The sequence below is a fragment of the Rhinopithecus bieti genome, unplaced genomic scaffold (genome assembly GCF_001698545.2).
Source record: "Rhinopithecus bieti isolate Rb0 unplaced genomic scaffold, ASM169854v2 scaffold_42772, whole genome shotgun sequence".
Classification (NCBI taxonomy): Eukaryota; Metazoa; Chordata; class Mammalia; order Primates; family Cercopithecidae; genus Rhinopithecus; species Rhinopithecus bieti.
This window is the reverse complement of record NW_016818842.1, coordinates 2,162,199-2,178,495: the sequence shown is the minus strand read 5'-3', so window position 1 is coordinate 2,178,495 and position 16,297 is coordinate 2,162,199. Positions and strand designations below refer to the sequence as shown.

Sequence of the window (16,297 nt, the reverse complement as noted above, 5' to 3'; positions counted from 1 at the left end):
ACTCCGTCTCAAAAAAAAAAAAAGAAGAAGTGAAAGGATTTCCTTCCTGAAGGACCCACACAGCTGGATTGCTTCCCTAAAACCAAAAAACCCTGGAGTCCTGCTCGCAGAGACCCAACCCCCTCACCACACTGCCGCAGGACACTGACGGTCTGAGGCTGGAGATGGACACATTCTGCCTACTTATTTGACCCCAACACTCATGGGGTCGGTTGGAATAGCCAGGAAACATATGCATCCGGGATCCCAAGAGACAGTGAGTGGGCTGGGCACAGTGGCTCTTGCCTGTAATCCCAGCACTTTGGGAGGCCAAGGTGGGTGCATCACTTGAGGTCAGGAGTTCACGACCAGCCTGGCCAAGATGATGAAACCCCGTCTCTATTAAAAACACAAAAATTAGCCAGGCGTGGTGGTGCGCTTGTAGTCCTAGATACTCAGGAGGCTGAGGCACAAGAATCATTTGAACCCAGGAGGCAGAGGTTGCAGTGAGCCAAGATCATGCCACTGCACTGCAGCCTGGGCAACAGAGTGAGACTCTGCCTCCAAAAAAAAAAAAAAAAAAGACAGGAAAGCCCTGTGCAGTGGACAGCAGCTGCCGGCTGCTGGAGCCAGGGCCCTGACTCTACACTGTAGGAGGATATGAATTTGGACAGCACTTTCTTCCTCCACGCACTGGCACTAATGGTGCTTGCTTACAACACCTTATTTTACTATTGGGAGGCTTGAATGAGACAGAGTCACAGGAGTACTTTGTTTTTAGAGACAGGGTTTTGCTCTGCCACATAATAACAGCTCACTGGCAGCCTCAGTCTCTCTGGGCTCAATTGATCCTTTCACCTCAACCTTCCAAGTAGCTGGGAATACAGGCACACGGCACCAAGCCCAGCTCACTTTTACTTTTTTTTTTTTAAGAGATGAGGTTTTTGCCATGTTGCCCAGGTGGATCTTGAATCCCCGGTCTTAAGCCATCTGCCTGCCTTGGCCTCCCAAGATGCTGGGATTACAGGCGTGAACCACCACAGCCACCCCACACAGGAGCACTTTGCAAACTGCAAAGCATTGCAGAGAAATGAACAGTGAAATACCGGTGATGCCCCAGCCACCCAGCGCCACTGGAAATCAGCTTCTGTTCATTAGCTCAGCAGCTCAGGCCACAAAGAAAGTCTTTGGACAAGCTGAAAAGTTAGTCGCCCAGTGAGTTTGGAAGCCTGGGGAAGGTAAAATCCCTAGGGAGCCCCAGGGGGAGGCAGGAGACACCAAGACAGACAAGGCACTGAGAGGGGAGATAGGAAGATTCTCAACACCAACCCTTCTGCTGCATCCGGAAAGCATCTCTGCCCCCACAAGGCTTTTAACCTCGCCAGGAAGGCAAGGTGCACAGGACAGACCACTTTGCTCATCCTCTTCTCCAGAATGTCTGAGAAATGCCTAGTGATTCCTGCCAGAATGTCTGAGAAATGCCTAGTGATTCCTGCCTCCCCTGCCCTAGTCTCTCTCCCTGCTTTCTGCCACTATGGTCCACAGTCCTAAAGAATGACTCCTCCCAAGGAATGATCTCCTTAGGAACACAGTCCCCAGAATGTGCCAACTCCAATTGGAGAACATCTATGTGACATGAGTTCTGACTATTTTGCGTTTCTTTCTTTTCTTTTCTGTTTTCCTTCCTTCCTTCCTTTTTTTTTTTTTTTTGAGACAGGGTCTCACTCTGTTGCCCAGGCTGGAATGCAACGGTATTATCTCAGCTCACTGTAACCTCCCCCTCCCAGCCTCCCAGGTCCAAGCAATTCTCATGCCTCAGCCTCCCGAGTAGCTGGGACTACAGGCGCACACCACCATACCTGGCTAATTTTTGTATTTTTAGTAGAGATGGGGTTTCACCATGTTGGCCAGTCTGGTCTCAAACTCCTGAACTCAAGAGTTCTGCTTGCCTCAGCCTCCCAAAGTGCTGGGATTACAGGCATGAGCTACTGCACACAGCCATATTTTGCAGTTCTTGAGACACATGGGGAGATGCTGGACTGAGAGTTGATAGACCTAGATTCCTAGATTCTTCTTTCTTCCCTTCCTTTTCCTTCCTTCCTTCCTTCCTTCCTTCCTTCCTTCCTTCCTTCCTTCCTTCCTTCCTTCCTTCCTTCCTGTCTCTCTTTCTCTCTTTCTCTCTTTCTTTCTATACAAGGTCTTCCTCTGTCACTCAGGCTGAAGTGCAGTGCTGCTGTCTCGTCTTACTGCAGCCTCCATCTCCTGGGCTCAAGCGATCCTCCCACCTCAGCCTCCTGAGTAGCTGGGAATACAGACACACACCACCATACCTGGCTAATATTTTGTATTTTTAGTAGAGATCAAGTTTCACCATGTTGCCTAGGCTTGTCTTGAACTACTGAGCTCAAGCAATCTGCCCACCTCAGCCTCACAAAGTGCTGTGATTACGGGACGGAGCCACCGCTCCCAGCTGATAGACCTAGATTTTGATTCCAGTTCTGCTGCTTACTAGTTGAGAGGGGAAGTGGCTAACTCTCTCTAGGCCTTGGTTTGTCCATCAGTGAGATGGGCATAGGGATCCCCACCCCGTGTTCTGGCCAGACAGCATTGTCATGTCAAGAACTTCGCTGGGCATGGTGGCTCACGCCTGTAATCCCAACACTTTGGGAAGCTAAGGAAGGAGGATCACTTGAGCCCAGAAGTTTGCGGCCAGTCTGAGCAACATAGTCAGACCCCATCTCTACAAAAAAATTAAAAAATTAGTTGGGTGTGGTGGTGTGTGCCTGTAATCCCAGCTACTTTGGAGGCTGAGGTGGGAGGATGGCTTGAGCTGGGGAGGTCAAGGATGTAGTAAAGCTATGATTGTGTCACCCTACTCCAGCCTGGGTGACAGAGTGAGACCCTGTCTCAAAAGAAAGAAGACCCAGATCTTCAGGAAAGAAGAGAGGACACAACAAACAGTAAACACGAGCAAACATGAAAGGCGGCCTTTTCACGCTTAGTTTCTTTAAATATATACGACAATTTAAGTCAAAAGTAAAAACGTTTGCCGGGCGCGGTGGCTCACGCCTGTAATCCCAGCACTGTGGGAGGCCAAGGCGGGGAGATCACATGAGGTCAGGAGTTTGAGACCAACTTGGCCAACATGGTGAAACCCCATGTCTACTAAAAATACAAAAATTGGCCGGGCGCGGTGGCTCAAGCCTGTAATCCCAGCACTTTGGGAGGCCGAGACGGGCGGATCACGAGGTCAGGAGATCGAGACCATCCTGGCTAACATGGTGAAACCCCGTCTCTACTAAAAAATACAAAAAACTAGGCCGGGCGCGGTGGCTCAAGCCATGTAATCCCAGCACTTTGGAGAGGCGAGACGGGTGGATCACGAGATCAGGAGATCAGAGACGCATCCTGGCCAACATGGTGAAACCCTGTCTCTTACTAAAAAAAAAATACAAAAAAAAACTAGGCCGGGCCAGGTGGCGGGCGCTGTAGATCCAGCTGCTCGGGAGGCTGAGAAGAGAGAATGGGTAAACCGGGAGGGGAGTTGCAGTGAGCTGAGATACCGGCCACTGCATCCAGCCTGGGGCAACAGAGCAGAGACGCTTGTCTCAAAAAAAAAAAAAAAAAAATACAAAATTAGTCCGAGGCATGGTGGTAATGCTTATAATGTCAGCCCATGTGATCCTTTATGGGAGGGAGAGAGCATAAGGAAGTCTGCACTTGGATTCCTCCAGATTCCTATGACTTTTTTTTTTTTTTTTTTTGGAGACACAGTTTTGCTCTTGTTGCCCGGGCTGGTGTGCAATGGCACGATCTTGGCTCACTGCAACCCCCGCCTGGCAGGTTCAAGCGATTCTCCTGCCTCAGCCTCCCGAGTAGCTGGGATTACAGGCATGCACCACCACGCCAGGCTAATTTTTGTATTTTTAGTAGAGATGGGGTTTCACCATATTGTTCAAGCTGGTCTCAAACTCCTGACCTCAGGTGATCCACCCGCCTCAGCCTCCCACAGTGCTGGGATTACAGGTGTGAGCCATCGCGCCTGGCCACTATGACTTTTTTCTTTATGATCCAGCTGAGGTAGGACGTGGGACTAAACTCCAGAGGGAGGGAATCCAACTTTAGACCAGATTGAGGACTAGCTAAAACAGAAAAGAGGCAAAAGCACCTCTGCATGAGGCAGAGGTAAAGAGGACTTCTTGCTCAGGAGTTTGAGACCAGCCTAGGCAATATGATGAAACCCTGTCTCTACTAAGAATGCAAAAATTAGCCAGGTGTAGTGGAGTACCCCTGCGGTCCCAGAAAAAGAAAAAGAAAAAAGGATTAACCACCAATTCTTCACCAACTCTTCCAAAACATAGAAGAGGAGAGAATATTTTCCAACTCATTCTATGAGGACAGTATTACCCTGATACCAAAAGCAGACACAGACATCACAAGAAAAGAAAAATACATACCAATATCTCTTATAAAATAACTAGGAATAAATTTAACCAAGGAGGTGAAAGAATTATATACTGAAAACTACAAAACATTGTTGAAAGAAATTAAGGAAGACCCAAATAAAGTTTTTAAAATCTCACGTTCAGATTTTTCAGCTGTGGACCTCTCAAGAACTCCAAAATATAGCTGTGGTGGTGACTCACGCCTGTAATCCAAGCACTTTGGGAGCCCAAGGCGAGCGGATCACTTGAGGTCAGGAGTTCGAGACCAGACTGGCCAACATGGTGAAACCCCATCTCTACTAAGAATGCAAAAATGAGCTGGGTGTAGTGGCATGTGCCTGTAGTCCCAGCTACTTGGAAGGTTGAGGTGGAAGGTTCAGTTGAGCCCGGAGAGACTGAGGCTGCCAGTGAGCTGTTATCACATGGCTGCACTCCAGCTGGGGTGACAGAGCGAAACCCTGTCTCAAAAAACAAAGTGATCCTGTGACTCTGTCTCTTTCAAGTCTCCCAATAGTAAAATAAGGTGCTGCAAGCAAGCACCTTAGTGCCAGTGCATGGAGGAAGAAAGTGCTGTCCAAATTCATATCCTCCTAAAGGGTAGAATCTGGGCCCTGGCTCCAGCAGCCGGCAGCTGCTCTCCACCACACAGGGTTTTCCTGCCATGCACTCTCTCTCTCTCTCTCTCTTTTTTTTTTTTTTTTTTTTTTTGAGACAGAGTCTCACTCTGTTGCCCAGGCTATAGTGCAGTAGCATGATCTCAGCTCACTGAAACCTCCACCTCCTGGGTTCAAGTGATTCCCCTGCCTCAGCCTCCTGAGTAGTGGGACTGTAGATGCCCCACCACACCTGGCTAATTTTTGTATTTTTAGTAGAGACAGGGTTTCATCATGTTGGCCAGGCTGGTCTTGAACTCCTGACCTCAAGTGATCCACCTACCTTGGCCTCCCAAAGTGCTGGGATTACAGGCGAGAGCCACCGTGCCCAGCCCACACACCTGTCTCTTGGGACCCCGAATGCACACGTTTCCTGGCTATTCCAACTGACCCCATGAGTGCTGGGGTCAAATAAGTGGGCAGAACGTGTCCATCTCCAGCCTCAGGCGGTCAGTGTCTTGTGGCAGTGTGGTGAGGGGGCTGGTGTCTGCAAGCAGGGCTCCAGGGTTTTCCGGTCTTAGGGAAGCAATCCAGCTGTGCAAGTCCTTCAGGAAGGAAATCCTTTCACTTCTTCTTTTAGTGAAGTTCTTGACCACCAGATTTTGTGGATTAGCAGAATCTGGTCCTTTCTTGGCCCCTAATCAAGAGGTATCTTTTTTTTGTTTTTTTAATTTATTACTGTTTTTTTTAGACAGAGTTTTGCTCTTTGCTGTCCAGGCTGGAGCACAATGGCACGATCTCGGCTCACCGCAACCTCTGCCTTGTGGGTGCAAGCGATTCTTCTGCCTCAGCCTCCCATGTAGCTGGGATTACAGCCACCTGCCACCATGCCCCGTTAATTTTTGTATTTTTAGTAGAGACAGGGTTTCCCCATGTTGGCCAGGCTGGTCTCGAACTCCTGACCTCAGGCGACCCACCGCCCTCGGCCTCCCAAAGTGCTGGGATTACAGGCGTGAGCCACCATGCCCGGCTAAATTTTATATTTTTAGTAGAGAGGGAGTTTCCCCATGTTGGTCAGGCTGGTCTAGAATTCTCGACCTCAGGTGATCCGCCTGCCTGGGTGTCCTAAAGTGCTGGGATTATAGGCGTGAGCCACCGCGCCTGGCCCAGGAGTTATTTCTACAAGGAGAAGGATGACACCTAGTCTCGGGGCATGACAGGAAAACCGGGTGGTTAGGGCTTCCTGCCCCCTTCTGTCCTGGGACTCCCTGCCTTCTGGGCCTCCCCAGCTGTGGACCAGCGGTGGTGCTGGCATGGAGACGGGTGGGAAACTGCTGGTGTCCAATCTAGATTTTGGAGTGTCAGGCGCCAATATTCGGGAGCTCTTTGCAGAATCTGGAACGCTGAAGAAGACGGCTGTGCACTCTAATCGCTCTGGCCGCCGCTTAGGATCAGCAGACATGCACTTTGAGCGGAAGGCACACGCCCTGAAAGCCATGAAGCAGTACCACGGCGCCCCTCTGGCTGCCCCGTGAACATTCAGCTTGTCACATCACAGATCCAAACACAGCAGACACCTGCACAGAGCGTAAACAGAGGTGGCATGACTAGAAACCGTGAGGCTGGAGGTTTTGGTGGTAGCGGAGGCACCCGGGGAGGCACCCATGGAGGCGCCCAGGGAAGAGGCAGAGGCGCCGGCAGGAATTCAAAGCAGCAGCTTTTTGGCAGAGGAAGCTGGACGCCTATAATGTGAGAATGGACACCAGTTAAGCAGACCAGCAAATCTGCGTGCGCAAGAGCATGCGAAACAGGACCCAGGCGTCTCCTCTCGCTGCATGGTGGGGAGGCGGTGGCTGCGGCTGTGCGGCCAATGATGGATTTGTTTCTTTTATGTTTTAAAATAGGATTTAAAAATTCATGTAAAGGTTTCTTTCTTTCTTCTTCTTTCTTTTCTTTTCTTTCTCTTTTTTCTGAAACAGAAAAAAAAATCCCACTTTCCCGTGTTGAAAGATTGAAATACCGTTAAGATGACAATAGTCCCCAAATGACCTACAGATTTAACACAACCCCTAGCAAAATCTCAGCTGGTTTCTTTGCAGAAACTGACAAGCGACTCTAAACTTCATATGGAAATTCAAAGGACCCAGATTTCAAAACTTAATACAAAATTACAATAATCAAGACAGCTTGATCCTGGCATACGGATGGACATATAGATCAGTGGAATAGAATTGACAGTCTAGAAATAAACCCTCACATTTACAGTCAGTTGATTTTTGACAAGAGTGCCAAGGCCGTTCAATGGGGGAAAGAAGTATTTTCAACAGATGGTGCTAGAACAATTGAATATCCACCCGCAAAAGAAAGAAGTGCACCTGCTACCACATACCATATACAAAAACTAACTTGGCTAGGCGCGCTGGCTCATGCCTGTAATCCTAGCACTTTGGAAGGCCGAGGTGGGAAGATTGCTTGAAGCCAAGAGTTCAAGACCAACCTGGCCAACATGGTGAGACTTCATCTATTAAAAAAAAAATTATCTCGGCCGGGCGCGGTGGCTCTCGCTTGTGATCCCAGCACTTAGGGAGGCCGAGGCGGGGGGATCACGAGGTCAGGAGATCGAGACAATCCTGGCTAACACGGTGAAATCCCGTCTCTACTAAAAATACAAAAAATTAGCCAGGCATGGTGGCAGGCGCCTGGAGTCCCAGCTACTGGGGAGGCTGAGGCAGGAGAATGAGGTGAACCCGGGAGGCGGAGCTTGCAGTGAGCCGAGATCATGCCACTGCACTCCAGCTTGGGCCACAGAGCCAGACTCCATCTCAAAAAAAAAAGAAAAAAGAAAAAAAAAAAGAAAAAAATTTAACACAACATGGATCAAATACCTAAATGTAAGAGCTAAAACTATAAAACATAGGGAAGAAATATAGGGGTAAATTTGTTTCTCTGTTACCCAGGCTGGAGTGCCATGGCATGACTATAGTTCACTACAGTCCCCAACACCTGGGCTCAAGTGATCCTTCTACCTCAGCCTCAGAAGTAGCTGAGACTACAGGCATACACCACCATGCCTGGCTAATTTTGTTTATTTTTTATAGGAATGAGGTCTCACTATGTTGCCCAGACTTGTCTCAAACTCCTGACCTCAAGTGATCCTTCTGCCTTGTGACACTTGAAATTTATTTCAAAATAATAAGGAGGCTATAAGAAAAATTTTTTAAAAAAATTGGGACCGGGCAGGGTGGCTACACAAGTAGTCTCAGCTACTCGAAGGCTGAGGTGGGAGAATCACTTGAGCCCAGGAGGTCGAGGCTGCAGTGAGCCGTGATCTCACCACTTCACGCTAACCTGGGCAACAGTGCAAGACCCTATCTCAAAAAAAAAAAAAAAAAAAATCATAAGACTTTTGCTTAAGAATTGCTGGGCGGGCACAGTGGCTCAAGCCTGTAATCCCAGCACTTTGGGAGGCCGAGGTGGGCAGATCACCTGAGGTCAGGAGTTTGAGACTAGCCTGGCCAACGTGGTGAAACCCCGTCTCTACTAAAAAAAAAATATATATATATATAAAAATTAGCTGGTCATGGTGGTATGTGCCTGTAATCCCAGCTACTGGGGAGGCTGAAGCATGAGAATCGCTTGAACTCGGGAGGCGGAGGTTGCAGTGAGCTGAGATCGTGCCGTTGCACTCCCGCCTGGGTAACAAGAGCAAAACTGTCTCAAAAAAAAAAACACTTACTTAAGATATTTTTCAGATCCTGAATTCCAGCAAAACAGCTGATGCCAACCAGTTTGAAGACCCCTGCAGAGGAAGAGAATGAGCGTGAGAACACAGCTTCTTCATCTCCCTGTCCCATGACTTCACCCAGCACACTTCCACCCATCAACCACCTCCACACTTCAGCCCACTCCAAAACCCTGAAAAACCCTAACTCCAAATTCCTGGGGAGATCAATTTGAGGTTTCCTCCATCTCCTCGTTTGGTGGCCTTATGAAGAAACCTCCTCTACTGCTACCTGGTGTATCTGTGTATTGACTTGCCATGAACATCAGACAAGGGAGCTATCTGTGGATACATTACATTGTTGGTGGTGATGAAAAATGGTCCGGTGCCGTGGAAAAGCAGTTCCTCCTGTTAAACATAGAATCACTAGGCTGGGTGCGGTGGTTCATGCCTGTAATCCTAGCACTTTGAGAGGCTGAGGTGGGTGGACCACTTGAGGTTAGGAGTTCAAGACCAGCCTGGCCAATATGGTGAAACACTGTGTCTACCAAAAATACAAAAAAAAAAAAAAATTAGCTGCGCATGGTGGTGCGTGCCTGTAATCCCAGTTACTGGGGAGGCTGAGGCAGGAGAATCACTTGAACCTGGGAGGTGGAGGTTGCAGTGAGCCGAAATCGTGCCCCTGCACTCCAGCCCGGGCAATAGAGCAAGACTCTGTCTCAGAAAACAAACAAACCCAGAATCACTAGATGATCCAGTATATTGAGCATGTGTCTTTATTTTCTGTATGTTGATTCTTTTTGTTTTGTTTTGTTTTTGAGACAGAGTCTTGCTGTGTCTCCCAGGCTGGAGTGCAGTGGCACGATCTTGCCTCCCCGCAACTTCTGCCTCCTGGGTTCAAGCTATCCTCATGCCTCAGCCTCTCTTGTACCTGGGACTACAGGCACGCACCATTAAGCTCAGCTAATTTTTGTATTTTTAGTAGAGACGAGGTTTCACCATGTTGGCCAGACTCCTTGACTTCCTTGAACTTGAACTCCTGACCTCAGGTGATCTGCCTGCCTCGGCCTCCCGAAGTGCTGGGATTATAGGCATGAGCCACCATGCCTAGTCTGTATTTTGATTCTATTTTTTGACATCTGGAGGTTTGCTGGTGCTAGAGGAGGAAACTGACCCTCCCAGGGTTAACTAATACCAAGAGATAGCAAACAACTTATAGTTAGGGGTGTTTCAGGGTTTTGGAGTAGGCTGAAGTGTGGAGGTGGTTGATGGCTAGGGGTACACCTTTTTGTTTTGTTCTGATTTTTTCTGTTTTAGACATGGAATAGCTGGGCACAGTAACTCACGCCTGTAATCCCAGCACTTTGGGAGGCCGAGGCAGGCGGATCACCAGGTCAGGAGATTGAGACCATCCTGGCTAACACGGTGAAATCCCGTCTCCACTAAAAATAGAAAAAAATTAGCTGGGCGTGGTGGCAGGCGCCTGTAGTCCCAGCTATTCGGGAGGCTGAGGCAGAAGAATGGTGTGAACCCAGGAGGCGGAGCTTGCAGTGAGCCGAGATCCGGCCACTGCACTCCAGCCTGGGCGACAGAGCAAGACTCCATCTCAGAACAAAAAAAAAGCCACAGTCTCACTCTGCTGTCCAGGCTGCAGTGTGATGGTGCGATCAGAGCTCACTACAGCTTTGAACTCCCAGGCTCAAGTGATCCTTCTGCTTCAGTCTCCCAAGTAGCTGGGACTACAGGCACGTAACACCATACCTGGCTATTTCAAACAGTTTTTATAGAGGCAAGGTCTTGCTCCTGAATACCTGGGACTACAGGTGCATGCACCACCTCACTCACCTGACTCACCTGTGATTGATTTTTAATAGAGATGGGGTCTTGCTATGTTGCCCAGACTGGTCTGGAACTCCTGAGCTCAAGCAATCCTCCTGCCTTGGCCTCCCAGAGTGTTGGGATTAGAGGTGTGAGGCACTGCCTCTCGCTTGTCTATTTGTTTTTAACAATTCTTTAAAAATACAAAAACAATCTTAACTCTGTGGGCTCTACACTGGCCTGCGAGTGGATTTGGTCTGGAGGCTAGAGTTTTCCAATCTGTGATCCAGACGCTTCCAACTGAGTCTTGGAAGGGGCTGCAGTCAGAGGCCGCAGGTACCAACCTGCCCACAGGATCTCTTCCAATATGATTCCTCCCCAACTCCCAGCCTCAGTCATTGCAATAGGAGCCAATTTCTGGTGAAACTGTATTAGTCAAGGCTCTCAAAGAAACAGAATGAATAGGATATACATACAGAGAGAGAAAAAGAATCTTTTCATTATTTTAAAGAATTGGCTTAGGCTGGGCGCAGTGGCTCATGCCTGTAATCCCAGCACTTTGGAAGCCGGGGCAGGCAGATTATCTGAGGTCAGGAGTTCAAGACCAGGCTGCCCAACATGGTGAAACCTTGTCTCTACTAAAAATACAAAAATTAGCCAGGTGTGGTGGTCGGTGGGTGGCTGTAATACCAGCTACTTGGGAGGCTGAGGCAGGAGAATCACTTGAACCTGGGAGGCGGAGGTTTCAGTGAGCTGAGATCACACCATTGCACTCCAGCCTGGGCAACAAAAACAAGACTGTCTCGGGAGAAAAAGAAAAAGAATTGTCTTCTGTAATTGTGGAGGCTGGCAAGTTCAAAATGTGTAGGGCAGGCTGGCAGGCTGGAGATCCAGGGAAGTGGTGGTTTTGCAGCCTCACGTCTAAATTCTTCAGGCAGATCAAGCAGGCTGGAAACCCAACCAGGGTTTCTATATTGCAGTGGAATTTAGGCCCAATTCTTTCTTCTTCAGGAAACCTCGCTCTTTGACCTTAAAGCCTTCAACTGATTGGATGAGACCCACCTGCTTTGTGGAGAGTCCTCGTCTTTTTTCAAAGTCTGCTGATTTAAATGTTCATCACAGCCAGGCACAGTGGCTCACACCTGTAATCCCAGCACTTTGGGAGGCCAAGGCAGGAGGATCGCTTTGAGTCCAGGAGTTTGAGACCAACCTGGGCAACATAGCAAGACCCTGTCTCTATAAAACATAAAATAAAGCCAGGCATGGTAGTGCCAGCCTGTAGTCCCAGCTACTTGGGAGGCTGAGGTGGGAGGATCACTTGAGTCTGGAAGGTTGAGGCTGTAGTAAGCTATGATTGCACCACTGCACTCCAGCCTGGGCGACAGAGCAAGACTCTGTCTCTGAAATAAAAATAAAAAAAGTTAATCATGTCTGAAAATTACCTTTGTAGTAGCACCTAGACTGGTGTTAACATCTAAACTGGTGTCTAGACAGACACCTTAGCATAGCCAAGTTGTCAGAAAATTAGCTACAACATAGCTCTTTTGTCTGTGCCTCAAAATCCAAGTTTAGCAGCCCTGGGGAGAGAAAAAGCTTTTGTTTTCTCTTTGATTTGAGAACCGCTTCCCCAAGCTTTTTTTTTTTTTTTTTTTTTTTTTTTTTGAGACCGAGAGACCGAGTCTCACTCTGTCGCCTAGGCCGGAGTGCTATAGTGCGATCTTGGCTCACTGCAACCTCCATCTCCCAGGTTCAAGCGATTCTCGTGCCTCAGCCTCTCAGGTAGCTGGGACCACAGGTGTGTGCCACCATGCCCGGCTAATTTTTTTGTAATTTTGGTAAAGAAAGGGTTTTGCCATGTTGGCAAGGCTGGCCTCTGACTTCTGACCTCAAGTGATCCGCAAACCTTGGTCTCTCAAAGTTCTGAGATTATAGGCATTAGCCACCGTGCCCGGCCTTTTCTCTTCTCTCCCTTTCCCTTTCCCTTTCCCTTTCCCTTTCCCTTCCCTTTCCTTTCCTTTTCTTTCTTTCTTGCTTTTTCTTTTCTTTTCTTTTCTTCTCTTTTTTTTTCCTGTTCCAAATACTGGCCTCTTTCCAGGACAACTTTTGCTGAAATTTCCACTCTTTTCAGCGGCAGCACAGCTCCCACCCACACTGATAAGAGACATTTCCTTCTTGCTGTGTCAGGATGATGAGAATTGAAGTCTGGTTTAACCCTGTCCTTAACCCTCCCTGGGGTCCTGGATGGGTATTTCAGTAGCTCCTGGCCTCTCACTGACCACTGGACCAAAATACACAGAAGAATCCTACACAAGGTAAGTATTTGATGGATACCTCTTAGGTGGCCTCAGCTTTAGGAAGCTTTATTGGATCTGAAAATAACTTTATTTCCCCAGGCCAGCCCTCCCCACATACCTTACCTCCAGCCTAGTGTCACAGTGCCTGTATTTCTGTCCAAAAGTAATATGGGGTGTTTGCAGGCTGGACTCAGAGCTGAAAGTCTCCCTGCCAAGTAATGAGCATTTACCAGTGACAAGTGTCTATTGCATGCCAGACACTGTTTCTAACCCTCAAGAGAGCCTGTAAGCAAGACAGATGCCACCATCCTGCTGTCACTTTGTTGTTGCTTTTATTTATTTGTTTGTTTTGTTTTGAAACTGCATCTCACTCTGTCGCCCAGGCTGGAGTGCAATGGCGCAATCTCAGCTCACTGCAACCTCCGCCTCCCAGGTTCAAGCGATTCTCCTGCCTCAGCCTCCCAAGTAGCTGGGATTACAGGTGTGAGCCACCACACTTGGCTAATTTTTTAATATTTTAGTAGAGACAGGGTTTCACCATGTTGGCCAGGCTNGAAGCTTTATTGGATCTGAAAATAACTTTATTTCCCCAGGCCAGCCCTCCCCACATACCTTACCTCCAGCCTAGTGTCACAGTGCCTGTATTTCTGTCCAAAAAGTAATATGGGGTGTTTGCAGGCTGGACTCAGAGCTGAAAGTCTCCCTGCCAAGTAATGAGCATTTACCAGTGACAAGTGTCTATTGCATGCCAGACACTGTTTCTAACCCTCAAGAGAGCCTGTAAGCAAGACAGATGCCACCATCCTGCTGTCACTTTGTTGTTGCTTTTATTTATTTGTTTGTTTTGTTTTGAAACTGCATCTCACTCTGTCGCCCAGGCTGGAGTGCAATGGCGCAATCTCAGCTCACTGCAACCTCCGCCTCCCAGGTTCAAGCGATTCTCCTGCCTCAGCCTCCCAAGTAGCTGGGATTACAGGTGTGAGCCACCACACTTGGCTAATTTTTTAATATTTTTAGTAGAGACAGGGTTTCACCATGTTGGCCAGGCTGGTCTCGAACTCCTGACCTCAAGTGATCTGCCTGCCTTGGCCTCCCAAAGTGCTGCGATTACAGACGTGAGCCACTGTGCCCGGCAGTTTTTTTTTTTTTTTTTCTTTTCATTTTTTAATAGGTATAGGACCTCACTCTTTCGTTCAGGCTGGAGTTCAGTGGCATATTCATAACTCACTGCAGCCTTGAACTCCTGGGATCTGGCAATCCTCCTACCTCAGCCTCCCAAGTAGCTGAAACTATAAGAGATTGCCACCACACCTGGCTAATTAAAAAAAATACACACACACACACACACACACACACACACACACATATATATATATGTATATATCTGTGATGAGGTCTTACTATGTTGCTCAGGCTGGTCTTGAACTCCTAGCCTCAAGCAATCCTCCCACCTTGGCCTCCCAAAGTGCTAGGATTACAGATGTGAGCCACTGTGCCAGCCTCTGATTCCACCATTCATGGAGGTGCCCCAGGGGCCAGCAGAGAGATTTCCAGAACGAGAAACACCCCTGCAGAAGTGGAGATCAACAGGAACAACAATGTATATTTCCAAACTGAACAGTGACTCATATTAAACATCTGTTTCACAATAGGACCTTATATGCAAAACGGCCCCCTAAGTACGGAAGGAGCCAAGAAACCGAAGAATGAAGCAGACAAATCCAGTTTGTCATCACGGGGTGTTTCACTGGGGGAGCTATGGACAGAAGCATCGTCTTGGGTGGCCACAAGGCAGGTAGATCTCCATGCTGTTACATCGCGGACCCAGGAACTATATACCATAAGGAAAGAACGCACATGCTCCAGAGGGCATGTGTAGGAATTTGCTTAAGGGCAGGATTTACAGTATGTACGAGTTCATCAAGGTTGATTTGATCTAAGTGTTACCGGAAAGGGGTCCCGATCCAGACCCCAGCAGAGGGTTCTTGGATCTCACACCAGAAAGAATTCAGGGCAAGTTCATAGAGTAAAGTAAAAGCAAGTTTATTAGGAAAGTAACGTGGAGAAAGACACAGCTACTCCACAGACAGATTAGGCTGTTCCCAAAAGGAAGAGGAGGAACACGTCCACCCTAGGGATAATACTCGTTTATATATAGCATAAGAAAAGATTATGAGGAGATGTGTTCTGCTACAAGGGTTTGTGATAAAGGATTTTCTTACTGTATTTTGCAAGAATCAAAATTATCATAGGAATGCTTCTGTTCTCAAGATACCAGGATATCAGGACACTCCTAAATCTGGGTCTGTTTAGTAAACATTATCAATCTGTTCCCTTAACTGTAAACATCTATAGGCTAAGAATACCCCACTTTCTGGGAATGCAGTCCAGCAAGCCCCAGCCTTATTTTTCTTCGCCCTCACTCAAGATGGAGTCACTCTGGTTCAAATGCCTCTGGCATAAGGGCAGGATTAATGGTAAGTATGTGCTTTTATGCAAGGAATGATAGATAAACTGGAAATCTTAGAGGCATTCCTGGAACCAGGGTTAATCAGAAGCCTGGCTTCCAAGAGGGAGTTATTTCAGCCTCCACAACATCTTTCCAGATAGATGGGACTTCACAGATTTCCCCAAGAATCATGGATAGAATTGGTTTGACAAGTGTGTGATTAAATAGACACTTTATGGCTCCCATAGAGGCTGGCATGATGGTTTATACCTACAATCCCAGCACTTTGGGAGGCTGAGGCAGGAGGATTGCTTGAACTCAGGACCAGCTTGGGCAGCTTGTTCGAGACCAGCTTGGGCAACACAGGGAGACCCTGTCTTGTTTGTTTGTTTGTTTGTTTTGTGTTTTTTGAGATAGTCTTACTGTCATTGCCAGGCTGGAGTGCAGTGGCACAATCGGCTCACTGCAGCCTCGACCTCCTGGGCTCAAGCAATCGTCCTACCTCAGCCTCCTGAGTGGTGGAGACTGCAGGTGCTCACCACCACACATGGCTAATTTTAAAAAAGAAAATTTGGAGTTGGGTGTGGTGGCTCACACCCATAATCCCAACACTTTAGGAGGCCAAGGCGGGTGGATCATCTGAGGTCGGGAGTTCAAGACCAGCCTGGCCAACATGGTGAAACCCCATCTCTACTAAAAATATAAAAATTACCTGGGTGTGGGCTGGGCGCGGTGGCTCAAGCCTGTAATCCCAGCATTTTGGGAGGCCGAGATGGGCGGATCACGAGGTCAGGAGATCGAGACCATCCTGGCTAACACGGTGAAACCCTGTCTCTACTAAAAAATACAAAAACTAGCCGGGCGAGGTGGCAGGCGCCTGTAGTCCCAGCTACTCGGGAGGCTGAGGCAGGAGAATGACGTAAACCCGGGAGGTGGAGCTTGCAGTGAGCTGAGATCCGGCCACTGCACTCCAGCCTGGGTGACAGAGTGAGACTCCG

The 16,297-nt window shown here is 48.2% G+C and overlaps 1 pseudogene; it reads left to right on the top strand.

The window, feature by feature from the left end:
* LOC108518892 (THO complex subunit 4 pseudogene) overlaps positions 1-7,471 on the top strand; it is a 12,726-nt pseudogene extending 5,255 nt beyond the window's left edge.
* The last annotated feature ends 8,826 nt before the right edge of the window (positions 7,472-16,297 follow it).